This window comes from Arachis duranensis, chromosome 2 (assembly GCF_000817695.3).
Source record: "Arachis duranensis cultivar V14167 chromosome 2, aradu.V14167.gnm2.J7QH, whole genome shotgun sequence".
Lineage (NCBI taxonomy): Eukaryota > Viridiplantae > Streptophyta > Magnoliopsida > Fabales > Fabaceae > Arachis > Arachis duranensis.
Genome location: NC_029773.3, coordinates 25,540,572 through 25,554,730, shown reverse-complemented (window position 1 = coordinate 25,554,730; position 14,159 = coordinate 25,540,572).

Below are 14,159 nucleotides of genomic sequence, written 5' to 3'. Positions count from 1 at the left end.
CTAGTCTTTCCTTGGGAGTTGGCTAGGACTTGTGGCTCAAGTCAATTCATCCACTTGATTTTCCTTTATTTAGTAAGGGTTAACTGAGTGGTAGTAATGAACAATTCTCATCACAATTGAGGAGGATAACTAGGATAGGACTTCTAATTTTCATATCTTGCCAAGAGCCTTTTATAGTTGTTAGTTTACTTTCTTGTCATTTATCTTTCATGCCTCTTATCAAAACCCCAAAAATAACTCAACCAATAACAAAACACTTCATTACAATTCCTAGGGAGAACGACCCGAGGTTTGAATACTTTGGTTTATAAATTTAGGGTTTGTTTTAGTGACAAACAACTTTTTGTATGAAAGGATTATTGCTTGGTTTAGAAACTATACTTCGACGAGATTTTATTTGAGAAATTCTAAACTGTCAAAAATCCAATCATCAGCTCTCAAGGCCTCAACACCTCCAAGAACAGATTTTTCACCACCAAATCCCTTTTCAAGCTTTTCAATATCACTAATCGAGCTCCAAAATTCACACATACACAACCTAAGCCACAATCATCATACCCATACACAACATCTCAATACCCAAACATCATAAAACAACAAATTACACTAGGGTTGAGAATCTTACCACATCCAAGGTCCAAGGAGATAAGATTAACCTTCTCCTTCAAGAGAGTTGGGTCCTATAACATCAAAGAGCCCAAAATCTCAATATTTTTGCTCATGAAATTCGAAGAGCAAAACGTGGCTTACCTCAAGATTAATTGTATGGGTTTTGTAGAGCTCTCTGCGGTGAATGCGTGGCCGCAAACAGAGCGGCAATCGGAGCTCTAGATCAAAAGTTATGGTGGTTTGAAGATCAAGTGAGAGAAAGAACTTGAGAGAGTGTTCTTCCCTCCATGGCCTCCATTTCCAATGTGTGTGTGTGTTTAATAAGGAGAGAGAATGCTGAAAACTAGGGTTTTGGTTTAGTTATGTTGGGCCAAGGGCCCACTTTGGGTCCGGTTGGCCCGGTTTGGCCCGTTCGGTCCAATCTTGGTCCGAATTCTATAAAATTGGTACCGAAATTCTCGTCTCAATCTCCTCTATCACATTTAGCCATAAAAATCACATTTTGGGCTTTCTAGAATAAATTCTCATTTATGGGTTAATTAGCCGTTAATTAACTAGGTCTTACATTCTACCCACCTAATTGGGAATTTTGCCCACAAAATTCAAATGCAAATACCTGAGAATAAGTGCGGATAATTCGTTCGCATCTCCGACTCAAGTTTCCAAGTGTGTTCTTCAACACCGCCTCGACTCCATGCCACTTTGACTAATGAAACCTCTTTTTCACGCAACCGTTTGATACTAGTATCATCAATTCTGACTGGAGCCACTGGAAGCGTCAAATCTTCTCTTAACTGAATCGATTCAGGTTCTAACACATGGCTAGCATCAGGAGTGTACTTCCGAAGCTGCGACACGTGAAATACGTTCGTGCAGGTTCGAAAGATGAGGTGGAAGGGCCATCCGATACGCCACCGGTCCAATCCTCTCCAGGATTTGAAATGGACCAATGTATCGAGGATTCAACTTCTTTGCTTTAAACGTCCTACCTACTCCCGTGGTCGGAGTAACCTTAAGGAAGACATGGTCTCCTTCCTCAAATTCTAAGGGCTTTCGCCTCTGATCGGCGTAACTCTTTTGACAACTCTGCGCCACAAGCATCCTATCTCGGATTTTCTTGACTTGTTCCGTAGTCTCAACTATCATTTCCGGTCCCAACAAGCCCTTTTCTCCAGCTTCATACCAACATAGCAGAGATTGACATTTCCTCCCATACAAGGCCTCATACGGAGCCATTCCAATGCTCGCATGATAACTATTATTGTATGCAAACTCCACTAATGGCATATACCGATCCCAACTCGCCGGTTGGTCCAAAACACAAGCTCTCAACATATCCTCTAGTGTTTGGATTGTCCTCTCGGATTGACCATCTATTTGAGGATGGTAAGCCGTGCTCAAGCTTAATCGGGTTCCAAAAGCTTTCTGAAATGCACCCCAAAATCTTGAAGTGAAACGAGGATCTCTATCAGAGATTATAGTAGCAAGTACACCATGAAGTCTCACAATTTCCTTTATGTATAACCGTGCTAGCTCCTCAAGGGTGTAAGTCATCCGAATGGGTAAAAAGTGAGTTGACTTCGTCAGTCGGTCCACAATCACCCAAATAGCATCAAAACCAGCCCTAGTCCTTGGCAATCCTGACACAAAGTCCATTGCAATGCTTTCCCACTTCCATTGTGGAATCTCTAAAGGTTATAACATCCCGGAAGGTTTTTGATATTCAATATTTACCTTTTGACAAGTTAAGCACTTTGAACATATTCCGCTACATCATTCTTCATACCCGGCCACCAAAACATTGCCTTTAAATCATGGTACATCTTAGTACTTCCCGGGTGAATGGAGAATCCGCTTTTGTGTGCCTCCTTTAAGATATCTTGCCTCAAAGTGCCAACATCCGGCACAATGATCCTAACCTTGAACCTCTATAACCCATCCTTTTCTTCCGACACTCTCCACTGTTTCCCTTGCTCAATAGCCAGTAACACCTTCCATAACGATTCATCATTTTGATGAGCCTTTAGGAGTTCGGACTTAAAATCACTTGAGATTTCTAATCGGCTCAAACACAAAGTTCCGGATACTTCTCGAGCACCAATTTTCAGACTCTTGAATCCCTTGAGCAACTTCTCCTCTTGAAGCATCATCCAAGCCGCATATAACGACTTCCGACTTAACGCATCCGCCACTACGTTCACCTTTCCCGGATGGTAATTCAACTCAAAGTCGTAGTCTTTCAATAACTCCATCCACCTTCTCTGCCTCATATTAAGCTCTTTCTAATCAAAGAGGTACTTCAAGCTCTTATGATCAGAGAAAACTTGGAACTTAACCCCATAGAGGTAATGCCTCCACACCTTTAGCGCAAACACGACCGCAGCAAGCTCCAAGTCGTGCGTAGGATAATTAACTTCATGTGGCCTCAACTGCCGTGAGGCATACGCCACCACATTATGATGCTGCATCAGCACGCACCCTAAACCCTTTAATGAGGCATCACAGTACACCTCAAATAGCTCGTTCGGCTCAGGTAACACTAACACAGGTGCAGTGGTCAACTTTTTCTTCAATGTCTGAAAGCTCTCCTCGCATTCAGGAGTCCAAACAAACGGAGTGTCTTTGCGGGTTAACTTTGTCATTGGCAAAGCTATCTGTGAAAAGCCCTTGATAAACCTTCAGTAATAGCTAGCTAAGCCTAGAAAACTCCTTATCTCCGTTACAGTGGTTGGTTGCTTCCAATCCATCACAGCCTCCACCTTAGTTGGATCTACGGCTATTCCCTTCTTACTCACCACGTGGCCCAAAAACTTCACCTCACTCTTCCAAAACTCACACTTAGACAGTTTTGCATAGAGCTTCTTCTCCTTTAGAATCTGCAGCACGGTCCTCAAGTGTTTCGCATGCTCTTCCTCAGTTTTGGAATAAATTAGTATGTCGTCAATGAAGACAACAACAAATTTATCCAGAAACGGACGGAAAACTCTATTAATGTAATCCATGAATACTGCTGGAGCATTTGTCAACCCAAAAGACATTACAGTGTACTTGTAATGACCATATCGAGTCCTAAAAGCGGTCTTAGGGATATCCTCACCCCTCACTCTTATCTGGTGATAGCCGGATCGCAAATCGATCTTGGAGAAAACCCCAGCTCCTTGTAACTGATCCATGAGATCATCAATTCTCGGCAATGGGTACTTATTCTTTATTGTAACCTTGTTCAGCTGCCTGTAATCAACACAGAGCCGCATACTCCCATCTTTCTTCTTTACCAATAGCACTGTCACACCCCACGGAGAGACACTTGGTCGTATAAAATTCTTTCCCAACAAATCCTCTAACTGAGACTTTAGCTCGTTCATCTCTAACGGTGACATCCTATAAGGAGTGCTTGAGATTGGTCCCGCCCCGGGCACCAACTCAATAGCAAACTCAATCTCTCGGTTAGGTGGAAACTCATCAATATCATCGGGAAACACTTCCGGAAACTCACACACAACCGGAATCTGTTCCAACCTTTGATCATCACCCGAAACGCCCGCGGTTAACAACAGGATACCCTGACATTCGATCCCAGAACAGTTCACCATTATCGAATTCAAGTAATAATTATTCGTCACGACCGGCCCTTCTGTATCTTCCGGCATAAAGTACACCGACTTTGTAGAATAATCAAGCAGGACATGGTTCTTAGATAACCAGTCCAATCCCAAGATAAGATCAAGACCGATCATCGGCAAGCAGATTAAATTATGAATAAAATCACGCTGCTTGAATCTAAAGGAAACTTTCGGGCATCCTAGCCTAGTTACCATGGCTTCATGGGTAGCATTAATACTTTTAGGTCATAACCTAAGGTTACGATCTTCAATCCTAACTCATAGGCTTTTTCAAATGCAATTAATGAATGCGATGCTCCCGAATCAAATAAAGCATTTAAAGTTTGACCAGCCATTTCACAGTTACCTCGAATGAGTGTCTCAGATCCCTCAGCACCTATAGCTGAAGTGGTGAACACCCAACCAGTCTGTTGTGCCTTCCTAGCACCTTGTTTCTGCTTCTCCAGACAAGTTGCGGCTTTATGCCCCGCCTTTCCACAATTGTAGCACAAACCCCATCCGACCTTGCATGGTGCTCCCGGATGGTGACTCCCACATCTAGTACAAGCTTGATCATTCTCAGGCTGCTTCCCAAACTTCTTCCCTTGGGAGTTGGTGTTGTTGGGCCTCCTGAAAAAGCTCCCCCTCTTGAAAGGCGGACCTCTAGGTGCAAAGTTCTTCCCTTGGTTCTGTGGGAATGATCCTTTGTGACTCCCTTTCTCAGCGGTTGCCCTTTTCACACACTCTTCAGCAACCCTACACTTGTTTACCAACTTGGAGAAAATCATAATCTCCATTGGTCCTACTGAACTGAAGATATCACTCCAGAGTCCTCCTTCATACTTAACACACTTCCATTTCTCATATTCTACCGGAGTCCCTTGACACATACGAGAGAACCTGAACAGCTCTTCAAACTTGTTAGTATACTCAGATACGGACATAGTACCCTGCTTCAGCTGTAACAATTCAAGCTCCTTGGCCGTCCTAGCAGAAGTCGGAAAGTACTTCTTATAGAACTCCTCTTGAAAGACATTCCAGGTGATATAGTCATCACCCTGCTGCAGAAGACGTCGGATACCTTGCCACTAATGCGACGTTTCACCAGTGAGCATATAGGTAGCAAACTCGACACGCTGTCCTTCAAGTACCACTTGTTCTTGCAGTGCTCGCTCTATAGCCTGAAACCATGTATCAGCCTCAGTCAGGCTAGCAATTCCCTTGAACTTAGGTGGATTAACCTTCAAAAAGTTTTCCAGTGTCATTGGGCCCTAAACTCCACCTCCATCATTACCATGGTTGTTCATCTGTTGACCAAGAGCCTCAGCAGTGGCTTGCATAGCAGCAGCCATATTCTCCAACGCAGTCATAAAGTTCACCGGGTCATTAGGGTTATTCTCCGGCGCACGAGCATTCGTACGACCTCTCACACTAGCTCTACCGCGTCCACGAGGCGCCATCTAGTTCCTATACACACCAAACAATCGATATTAAGTTGATCAGTCTCAATATAGGAAGTCTAGTGCTTCAAAGTCCCAAATGCAAGCTCATGAATGTTTATGCCAATTATATCAAGCAGATATACTAATAGCACATAACATACACATAGAGAATGCACAGAAGCATAGTCAGTCCGTCCCTCAGGCTCTACAGGAACGAACTGCTCTAATACCATAATGTAACACCTACCATACAGAGTCTTATGCTTAAGTCATAATTCAGAGATGGCAAGGTATTACGACCTCTAAAATAAAAATTTAGTACGTATAGTAGTATGAATGATTGATTATAACTAGGAGCCTTTGTAAAAAAAAAGGGTAAACAAAAATCGAAACTCAAAAGCGCAACACTCCGATCGATAACGTAACGAACAAGGATAACCAACGCGAGATTATATATATACAAAGGAGTGTCAAAAACAGGAATATCAAGACTCAAAATCCGACTGCGAAGATAACCGGTCCGAGCAGAGCAATATATACATATGATAAAATAAGGAAAACCCCAAAGGAACCCCAAAGGGACACAAATACATAAAACCTATTCTCCAAAATCTCCCATAAGAGGAGTCACCACAGTTTGTATTATTCAATGGAGATAAAATTATCTAAGCAAAACATATAAACCAAAACGTAGCCCTGAGAATAAAGGATCTTCGCTAATCCAGAAGTCTCCAGCAGGACTCAACGAGAAACCTCACGTCCTACATCTGAAAACCACAAAATCCGCATGGGTGAGAACCAGAGGTCCCCAGCATGGTAACAGCTTCCACATATATAATACATAATAATAGAGGAAAGCCAAAGGCAATCCTAGAGCTTCCTCTAGATAATATCAAAGCTTATAAACAAGCTAAACCATATGTGGCGACTGACTAAAGGTTCTTCAGTCTAACTAATACTTCCCTTTCCAATTCCTTCAGACCTCCCATCCACCAGCAGGAGTATAATATAGCAAACACGGATATATCAAACAAGAAATATACAAATAGGAACAATTAAGGCATTTAGACAATTAGCAAGTAATATGCAGTCAAATAGGCAATCTCAAACAATTCATATAGTATGCATATGATGAATGCATGTCCCTAGTGGCTGATGATATCATATGTCGGTTATAGAGCCAACCCGACAAGTCCTGGTAGCTAACCATTGGACTGTCCCTCTGTCACGCATCCCCAACTCGAGTTATACTCATCATAAGCTTGATCATAATCATGATCTATATCCATCACCTTCACTGGTGAATATTTACGGGGGTGAGCTCATCTGGGTCTTTCACAGTGCCCGGCCACACTTATGACATAGGGTCAAAAGAGCTTCGAGTCTCAACCTGGAGCACGTGGTGGCTAGCCACTGCTTCCTCCCAGGGAAACTCTCATCTCCAACAGTGGAAGTGCAACATTCACAATTTATTCAACAGCATATATGCATTTATACTTAGCCATAATCATGGCTCTGCCGTAACACGGCATTAATCTAGCCATCCGACTCACAGTTAAATCCATAACCAACCATTTCATTAACAATCACGGCCCTTCGGCCCATGGCATAACAAGCACTTCCACCACCATCCTCCGCATCTCACATAATCATCTTTGATCCTTATTGATCATTCATTTTCCCCTTGCTTCACTCGCAAGTTACCACATCCCCTAGCTATTTTTCTAGTAGCTAGGCATATCATAATGATTTAAGACATAAGTGGTGAGATCGAAGGTTTAGAAGTACGAAATTTGGCTTTTAAAACTCAAACATCAACTTTGGGATGAAAACAGGGCCACGCGTACGTGCACTCCACATGCACGCGTGGATGGCCACCAAAACTCATCGATGCGTATGCACCATGCACGCTAACGCGTGGATTGAAAATTAGCCAATCGATGCGCACGCGTCCACCACGCATACGCGTGGGTGCTCTCGTGCCCCAGGCACAAAACTGACACAGTTTTGGCACAACTCTCTGGAAAATGGCTAGGCATTAGGTGCAGCACATTCGGCGCGCCCGCGCACATCACGCGCACGCGTGGATGGCGCTTTCTAGAGGAACGGCGCGTATGCGCCAAGTGCGCCTACGCGCGGGGGGTTATTCTGCTAAAAATTTTCTAAGTTAAAAACTGTAGAATTCACAGATTCAAACCCCAATCTTCCGACGGACATAACTTCCTCATTTTAAATCGTTTTCACCCGTTCTTCGAACGGCATGGACATCCCGGATCCAATTTCATTTCTAAATAGATTTGGCACAAAATAGAGATCCGTAGTCTAAGTTATGTCCCGTTAAAGTATGCCCAAAAACCATGTTTTTCATACAAAACCACAAAGTGCTATTTTCAAAACAAGTCATTTTCAACTCTTTTTAAAATCAATCAAAACATGCCAATTTCATCCCTTTCCTTTGAAATCAATCAAAATATGTCAAATTCAATATCAAGCCTCCTCAGCTCACACATTGACACGTTACCACAATTTACAAAATCACTATCCCATCATTTTAACACACTTCACCCAAGTGGCTCAAACTCAAACACATTGACATATCATATACTCTTTCTCATGCCAATTTTCAACAACACCAATTCCAATAAATCATCATTGTACACAATCAATGTCATACTCACCATTAACATAGTTCAACCCACAATTCAACCACAACCAATCATCAAGCATATATCACAACATGCATATTCCTCATACATCATACCATCAAGGCATCAATAATCATCGTCACATATATCACCACATCATATATATTAACCATTCAACAACACCAATAATTGAATGCCTATCTTAGGGCCTCTAGCCTAAGTATTTCCTACCACATTACATATTAGATATGAGAAACCGAGACCATACCTTAGCCGATTTCCCAAACTCAACCGGAGCACTTCAAAACCACTTTTCCTCAAGCTCTCAAGGCCTCAACACCTCCAAGAATAGATTTTTCACCACTAAATCCATTTTCAAGCTTTTCAATATCACTAATCGAGCTCCAAAATTCACACATACACAACCTAAGCCACAATCATCATACCCATACACAACATCTCAATACCCAAACATCATAAAATAACAAATTACACTAGAGTTGAGAATCTTACCACACCCAAGGTCCAAGGAGACAAGATTAACCTTCTCCTTCAAGAGAGTTGGTCCTATAACATCAAAGAGCCCAAAATCTCAATATTTTTACTCATGAAACTCGAAATCAAAGTTGGAAATTCGAAGAGCAAAACGTGGCTTACTCAAGATTAATTGTATGGGTTTTGTAGAGCTCTCTGCGGTGAACGCGTGGCCACAAACGGAGCGGCAATCGGAACTCTAGATCAAAAGTTATGGTGGTTTGAAGATCAAGTGAGAGAAAGAACTTGAGAGAGTGTTCTTCCCTCCATGGCCTCCATTTCCAATGTGTGAGTGTGTTTAATGAGGAGAGAGAATGCTGAAAACTAGGGTTTTGGTTTATTTATGTTGGGCCAAGGGCCCACTTTGGGTCCGGTTGGCCCGATTTGGCCCGTTCGGTCCAATCTTGGTCCGAATTCTATAAAATTGGTACCGAAATTCTCGTCTCAATCTCCTCTATCACATTTAGCCATAAAAATTATATTTTAGACTTTCTAGAATAAATTCTCATTTATCGGTTAATTAGCCGTTAATTAACCGGGTCTTACATGGGATTGTGAAGTATCTATGTAAATAAATAATGTAAAGAATTTATTGTTAAGTTTTATTTTCTATGTACATAAATAATGAAATATTAATGTTTATGAATTTTGAAATTATTAAATGTGTCAAATTTTAAAGTAAAATTTTAGTATATGACATTATTTTATGTACAGTGTTTCTTAGAAAAATAATTCTGATCAGGTATTCAATTTAACTGTGCATACTACTCATTTTATTATTATTTATTTTTGAAGAGAATGGCAAGGATATGTAATGAAGATGTATGCCTTGCGGATAGTGCAAGTTCGCACATTATTCTCAAAAGTGATATATATTTTACCTATCTTGTGCCAAAAGAGGAATATGTTAATACTATTATTGGCTCAAACAATGTGATAGAAGGCTCCGGAAGAGCTATAATTTTGTTTCCTGGAGGAACAAAATTTATAATAAATAATGCACTGTTATCTACCAAGTCTCTGAGGAACTTGTTGAGTTTCAAAGATATTCGCCGAAATGGATATCATGTTGAGACGACGAATGAGGGAAATCATGAGTATTTATGTATCACAACTCATGATTCAAATAAGAAAGTTATATTAGAAAAATTATCCTCACTTTCATCCGGGTTGTATTATACCAAGATTAGTGCAATTGAATCACATGCCATTGTAAACCAGAAGTTTACTAGCTCAAATGAGTTCATAACTTGGCACGACCGATTGGGTCATTCGGGAACAACCATGATGAGGAGAATTATTGAAAACTCTCATGGACATTCACTAAAGAATCAAAAGATTCCTAAAACTAGTGAATTTTGTTGTGCTGCATGTTCTCAAGGAAAGTTAATTTTAAGGCCATCACCAGTAAAGATTGGATTTGAGTCCCCTGAATTCCTAGAAAGGATTCAAGGTGATATATGTGGACCTATTCATCCACCATGTGGATCTTTTAGATATTTTATGGTCATAATAGACGCATCTTCGAGATGGTCACATGTGTACTTATTATCTTCTCGCAACCTGGCGTTTGCGAGATTATTGGCTCAAATTATTCGATCAAAAACACAATTTCCAGAAAATCCAATCAAAGCAATTCGTCTTGATAATGCTGGTGAATTTACTTCCCAAGCTTTTGATACTTATTGTATGGCTAATGGTATAAATGTTGAACATCCAGTAGCTCATGTTCACACACAAAATGAGTTAGCAGAATCACTTATTAAACGCCTCTAATTAATTGCTAGACCCTTACTTATGAGAACAAATCTCCCAACTTCGGTTTAGGGGCATGCTATTTTACATGCCGCAGCACTTATTCGTTTGAGGCCAACGAGTTACCATCATTTCTCTCCTATGCAATTAGCTTTTGGCCAGAGCCAAATGTTTCCCATTTAAGAATATTTGGGTGTGCGATATATGTTCCCATTGCACCACCTAATCGCACCAAAATGGGACCCCAAAGAAAATTGGGAATATATGTTGGATATGATTCTCCCTCTATAGTGAGGTATCTTGAGATACAAACTGGAGATGTATTTAAAGCGCAATTTGTGGATTGTCATTTTGATGAACCAAAATTTCCAACATTAGGGGGAGAGAAGAAGCTTCCTGAAAAGGAACTTAATTGGAATGTGTCATCGTTAATGCATTTAGATCCTCGATCAGGGCAATGTGAACTAGAAGTTCAAAAGATTATACATTTGCAAAGAATAGCAAATGAATTGTCTGATGCATTTTCTGATACAAAGAGGATAACCAAATCTTATATACCAGTGGAAAATGCTCCAATTCGAATTGATGTCCCAGTAGGACAAGTAGCCACTGAAGCAAATTCACGCCAGAAGCGTGGCAGGGCGGAAAATGCCCCAATTCGAATTGATGTCCCAGTAGGACAAGTAGCCACTGAAGAAAATTCACGCCAGAAGCGTGGCAGGGCGGAAAATGCCCCAATTCGAATTGATGTCCCAGTAGGACAAATAGCCACGGAAGCAAATACACGCCAGAAGCGTGGCAGGCCTGTAATGCATGAAAATAAGGATCTTGAGCCAAGATCTGTCGAAGAATGTCGACTAAGGAATGATTGGTCAAAATGGAAAGAAGTCATGAAGGCTGAGTTAGACTCGCTTGCAAAACGTGAAGTCTTTGGACCTGTAGTCCGTACACCAGAAGATATAAAACCTGTTGGATACCGATGGGTATTTGTGAGAAAACGAAATGAGAAAAATGAAGTTGTGCGCTACAAAGCTCGACTTGTAGCACAAGGTTTTTCACAAAGGCCTGGTATAGATTACAAAGAAACGTATGCCCCTGTAGTGGATGCGATAACATTGCGTTATTTGGTCAGTTTATCTGCATATCATAAACTGCATATGCATTTAATGGATGTGGTAACAGCCTATTTATACGGCTCATTAGATCGGGATATCTATATGAAAGTTCCTGAAGGACTGAAGATATCTAAACCATCCAATGAATATTCGCAAGGGTCATACTCAGTCAAATTGCAAATATCTTTATATGGTCTAAAGCAATCTGGACGAATGTGGTATAATCGTCTTACTCAGTATCTGGCCAAAAATGGATTTAAGAATGATGATATCTGCCCATGTGTTTTCATAAAAAAAACTACATCTGGGTTCATTATAATTGCTGTGTACGTTGATGATTTAAATATCATTGAGACTCCTGAAGAGATTCCAACAATTATAAAAACTCTAAAAGAAGAGTTTGAGATGAAAGATCTTGGAAGAACTAAATTTTGCCTCGGCCTGCAGATCGAGCATATAAAAAATGGGATCTTTATTCATCAAACAATATACACAGAGAAGATCTTGAAGAGATTTTATATGGATAAGTCACATCCATTAAGTACCCCAATGATCGTAAGATCTTTGGATGTGAAAAAGGATCAATTCGTCCTAAAAAAGAAAATGAAGATATCCTTGGTCCTGAAGTACCATATCTTAGTGCATTAGAGCACTAATGTATCTTGCTAATAATACGCGACCTGACATATCATTCGCGGTAAATTTACTAGCAAGGTATAGTTCCTCTCCAACCAGAAGACATTGGAGTGGAATCAAACAAATTTTTCGATATCTTCATGGAACGGTTGATATGGGATTGTTTTATCCCTTTGGATCCTAGTCAAACCTAGTTGGCTATGCAGATGCTGGATACTTGTCTGATCCACATAAAGGGAGATCTCAAACAGGATACCTGTTCACATATGGTGATACAGCTATATCATGGAGGTCCACGAAACAGATGATAGCAGCAACCTCCTCTAATCATGCTGAAATCTTGGCAATTCATGAAGCTAGTCGCGAGTGTTTTTGGCTGAGGAGTCTGATTCAATATATTCTGTCATCATGTGGACTGATTGATCATAAGATAGCTCCAACTGTCCTGTTTGAAGATAATACAGTATGCATTGCTCAACTTAAGGGTGGATACATCAAAGGTGATAGAACAAAGCATATTTCTCCCAAATTCTTCTTCACTCATGATCTTCAAAATCAAGGGACAATTGATGTCCAATAGATCCGCTCAAGTGACAATCTGGCAATTTTATTTACAAAGTCACTCCCAAAATCCTCCTTTGAAAGATTGGTACATGAGATTGGGATGCGCCGATTTCGAGACATTAAATGATGTCGGCAAGAGGGGGAGACTGTACTCTTTTTTCCTTGGTCAAGTTTTTTCTTCCTATTGGGTTTTTCTTGACAAGGTTTTTAATGAGGCAGTCCCCATCACTAAAGGATTTTGTACTCTTTTTCCTTCACTAAAGTTTTTCCCACTGGGTTTTCTTTAGTAAAGTTTTAATGAGGCATAATCCTAAAATGGTCATCTAAGGGGGAGTGTTGTGATAAGTCCAAAAGGACGTGGATGCCCATTTTCCCTATGAGAAATGAAGCTCCCAAGCCAAAATGATAATAAATGGAGCTTTGAATATTTAACCTTATGTATCTATAAAAGGAGGTTAAGCCTCCGTCAATTTTACACACAACAACAACTGAATATTATTCTCTCTCCCTTTATACACATAGCAATAATAAAAGCAAATGTTATTCTCTCTCTCTTTACTTTTTATACTCCTTTCTATCTTTATATATATATTTATACAATTCTCTCTCTCTTTACTTTTTATACTCCTTTCTATCTTTGTATATCTACTACTTGTATAATTGGCGTGGCTCATTACCCCACGTGTCATTCTCTCAATTAACCAGAATAAAAAAAAAGAGGGAACGGGGGTATTGTAAACACGTTACATTACATTCTGCCTTCTAATCTTCTCCCCCTGTCCGTGCGTTTTGATGTGTGGAAAACGATCCAACACAAAACTCACCGGCAAGTGTACCGGGTCGCATCAAGTAATAATAACTCACATGAGTGAGGTCGATCCCACAGGGATTGAAGGATTGAGCAATTTTAGTTTAGTGGTTGATTTAGTCAAGCGAATCAAGTTTTGGTTGAGTGGGTTGTATTTAACAGAAGATAAATTGCTTGAAATGAAAAGGGAGAGGGGAAATTGCAGTAAATTAAAGAACAGGAAAGTAAAATAGACTGAATCTTAAAGAACAAGAAATTAAATGACTGAAACTTAAAGTGCAAGAAATATAAATTGCAGTAACTTAAATGACAAGAAATGTAAATTGCTTAAATGTAAAAGGGATTTGAGGACTGGGATTGCAGAATCTAAACAAAGAGAAAGTAAATTGCAACAATTAATAAAGCAGAAATTAAATTGGGAGTAATGAGAACTCAAACAGAAATTGAAA